The sequence below is a fragment of the Limulus polyphemus genome, unplaced genomic scaffold (genome assembly GCF_000517525.1).
Source record: "Limulus polyphemus unplaced genomic scaffold, Limulus_polyphemus-2.1.2 Scaffold2515, whole genome shotgun sequence".
Lineage (NCBI taxonomy): Eukaryota > Metazoa > Arthropoda > Merostomata > Xiphosura > Limulidae > Limulus > Limulus polyphemus.
The window spans coordinates 171,651-175,586 of record NW_013668125.1 but is presented as its reverse complement, the minus strand read 5'-3'; the positions used below and the strand labels follow the sequence as shown (position 1 = coordinate 175,586).

Here is a 3,936-nt window from a genome sequence, read left to right as displayed (position 1 = left end):
ACATATAATTCAAATTATAATAACCCATATGCATTATCTTGCATTATTTATAATTAAAACCCATCTGTCATTTATTTGCCCAACTCACTAAATGATCTAAATCTTTTTGTAAATTAGTAGCATCCTCTTCACAGCTAGAAACACCCAAGACCTTAATATTATCTGCAAATTTAAGTAATTTATTGACCATTCCTTCATCTTTGTCATTGGTGAAAATCAAAAAGAGCAAAGGGCCTAAGACTGAGCCCTGAGGTAACCCACTTGTGACATTAATACATTTTGACTGAACTCAACTTGCTAAAACTTATCCCCTACACCTACAGAGATAATTTTTTTACAAGCATTTTATGTGGCACCTTGTCAAATTCTTTCTGAAAATCCAGATACACCAAATCTACACCATTCCCCTCATCTACATAAGTTGTAACTTTTCAAAGAATGTCAAAAGATTTGTAAGACAAGATTTTTTCTTAATGAAACCACGTTGACTATCCAATGAAATTCTAAACTTTGTTAAATGATTTTACAAAGCATCTTTTATCAGACTTTCCAAAACTTTTTCCAGAACTGATGTAAGACTAATGGTTCTATAATTACTAGGACAATTTTTATCACCTTCCTTGAAAAGTTACATTAGTTAACTTCCAATCCTCTGGCACCTGCCCTCTATTCAAGGACTGATAAAAATAGTAGCAAGTGGCTCACATATCCAATCGTTAACCTCCTTCAATACTCTTGGGGAAGCCTTATCATTTTTTAAACTTACCAATTTTTTCTTAAGCAGCTCAGAATTAATGCAGTCATCTTGTTCGGTTTTTTTTTCATCTATCAGCTGTTCAAGATGTGGAACACTACTTAAATCGTTGTTAATAAAAACTGAAGACACAACAAAATTCAATAATCCAGCCATCTCAGGCTCGTCAGATATGAGCTTTTCTTTATCATCCCATTCCTAACATTTTGTTTAACCTTAATGTATTTAAAGAAATCTTTACTGTTAATTTTTACATTTTCAGCCAACCTTTTCTCATATATTATTTTTGATGTCCCAATTTCCTGTTTCACCAACTTTCTTGATCTTCTACATCTCCTGTCATACCAATCAATTTAAATTTCTTAAATTTATGATGCTTTTCTTTAATTTTATCCCTTAAACTCTTTGTGAGCCAAGATGTTTTTTTTTACTTGTAGCTACGCTTTTCTTTCTATAAGAAATATGTTTACCTGGAATATTGAAAAATTTTCCACATCTGATCAGTGTCTCTAAATAACTCAGCTGCTTAATTCACAACAGATAATTCTTGTCGCATCCCTTCAAAATTTGCTTTTATGAAATTTGTAACCAAATATTATTCCTTATCTCCATAAATAAGTGTCAAGGTCATTACATTGAGAACATGGAAAGAGACAAAACTAGCCAGAAGGCAAATTGAAGTTTACTTATCAACAACATAAATACGTATAGTTTAAGAACAAGGGACCTGTTGGTATATCTAGGTCATCTCATACACTAATCTAGACTATAAAAAAAAATTAAACACTCAAAATATTCATCAAGTCTTCTTTAAACTCCCTTAAATAGGTAAAATAGGCTAATAGGTCTATAATTACTTGAACAATTTCCATCACTTCTCTTGAAAAAGAGGAGTAACGTTAGCCAACTTCCAATCTTCTGGCACCTACTCACTATTCAAGGACTTAAGAAAAACAGTAAGAAATGGACCACATATCTAATCTTTAACTTCATACAGAAACCCTTGGGAAAATATTGCCTGACCAAGGAGCTTTAGCATTCTTTAAACTTCCAAATTTATTTCTTTACAAGCTCAGAATTAATGTGATCATTTTGTTGGATCTTGTTTCCATGTGATGGTGGAATCAACTTGTACTTTTGAAAACTTAAGTTATATATGGAACATTTGAATGTAAATCAATTCAAAGCTTGTAATAATTTATTACTGAAGTGTGGTATCTCAGTATAGTAAGCAAAGGTGAAGTACACAAAAATGGGTTATGGTGAAAGGAAAGATTAAACTCTCCACTTGTCATGTTTTACCTATGAAGGTAGCCAAGATAGGTAATATAAAATGTGGGGAGAAAAACGTGTTTACAACTGAAATTTTTAAAAAAAAGGAGTTGTTTTTTGAATTTTTCAATTTATAACTGCATAAATTTATTTTTTAAAGCTACTAACTCTTTATTCATATATTACATGTCAAAAATTAACATGGTTAGTCAAGGCCTTAAACATAATTGCAAAAAAATATTAACATGGAAACTATCGAAATGTATATATTATTATAGATATAATCTGTTGATAGTGTGAGAGGTTGTGCCACCAATCTTGTAGTACATATATGTAAATCATGGCCTAACGTTAAATACTACCTAAATCTCTAAAAAGAACGATCCATTTAAATGTTAACTTTCACATTCATAATGCAGGCTCAAACTATTCCATATAGGTCTATAGTAGTCCAAAGTATCAGCAAACTACAAAATATACAAAACTATTCTGAAACAATTTTTCACCTAAACTTGAAACAAAAATTATATATCTAGTTTCCAGAGTTTAATTACATCAACTCTTAAAAATACAATTATTATTGCCAATACCACCCTCACCCTTACTAACACACGAAAAAACCATTTCCAAAAATAAAAAAAAAACCTCAAAGTCAAATATAAAAATGACATCAAAACTCTGAAATTGGCTAAATCTAGCATAATCTAATTTTAAACCATTACTATATGTAGACTTTATGACAGGTAAACTTGGTGCAACGTAGTGAATAAAATAAACAAAAATTGACTATGTACAACCGATAAAACCTTATGTGAAGTTTAAGGAAACAGTAATAGTAATACTTACCTAGTATTATCTATTGTTAGACTATTAGTATTACTACTACAGTTATTACTCTCAATAGCATTACTATTACAACAATACAAGTTAGTACACTTTCTCCTCACTAACACCAACAGCTTTTCTGAATTATATGACGAGAAATTAGTTATCAATAAGTAATTTGGTTTTGAATAACTTACTTGCTTACATGTATACTATTATTGAGTATTAGTATTGCTTTGAATTTATACACAGCGTAATTTAAATCTAAAATGTAATTTGTATTACAACTTACAAGTTGTATATACATGAAATGAAATAGCTATTTCTAAGTTTAATCCACTACCAGTATAAAATTACCACCAGATGGCAGTTGGTTTGAAACTTAAAAAAAAACAACAGCACTATTTTGGAAATGACAGAAAGTATACAAGAAATAAATCGTCTGTATGCTTGGTTTGTGATGAATTATTATTCGACAATACAATGTCACCAAGGTTAATCTTGTGAATATGTTACAGTTATTTCCGAGGAATAATATATGAATAGCGAGAGACTGTTAATTAAACGATGCATAGATGTTTTCTGTAGAAACTCCCACAATAAAAAACTTAAGGCAACAAAGAGCTCTACATTCACATTCCAAGACAATCCAGAGAATACCGATTCACTACCCGACACAAAACACCGAAGTCAGATGCTAGGCTGAAAATATCTACTGGTGCAGTTAAAAAGACAAAACGCAAAGCTATGAGAGTAACGAAAAATCAGCAGTAAAATATTTTCACACCTCCAGTCATAACTCGCAATTACAACACTTACATTCAGACATATACATGTCATATTGCGATTATTACTCGACGCTAAATGAACTGAAATTGAACAATGTAATTTTATATCAAATATTAACACACGACTTAATATTTACTTGATACTTTTCTATTAATTTTGCTTCAAAAAAGCACTGTTTTTCAAGTTTCAAAAAATTGATATTTTCGCCGAAAATTACTTCGTTTTTTGCTAAAATTTTGAAAAAAATTATTTTTCTTCATATTTCAAAACAAAGATGCCCTTGATGGGCACTATTC

At 30.3% G+C, this 3,936-nt stretch overlaps 1 protein-coding gene across 1 annotated transcript in view; it reads right to left on the bottom strand.

Annotated features, from left to right (window-relative positions):
* LOC106467174 (pyruvate dehydrogenase phosphatase regulatory subunit, mitochondrial-like) overlaps positions 1-3,294 on the bottom strand; it is a 9,167-nt gene extending 5,873 nt beyond the window's left edge. Inside the window, exons 1-2 of the mRNA XM_022395303.1 lie at positions 3,280-3,294; positions 1,612-1,686 (exon numbers count right to left, since the gene is read on the bottom strand). The gene's annotated coding sequence lies outside the window, so the exon portion shown is untranslated. The remainder of the gene's footprint in view (positions 1-1,611; positions 1,687-3,279) is intronic.
* Positions 3,295-3,936: the final 642 nt, after the last annotated feature.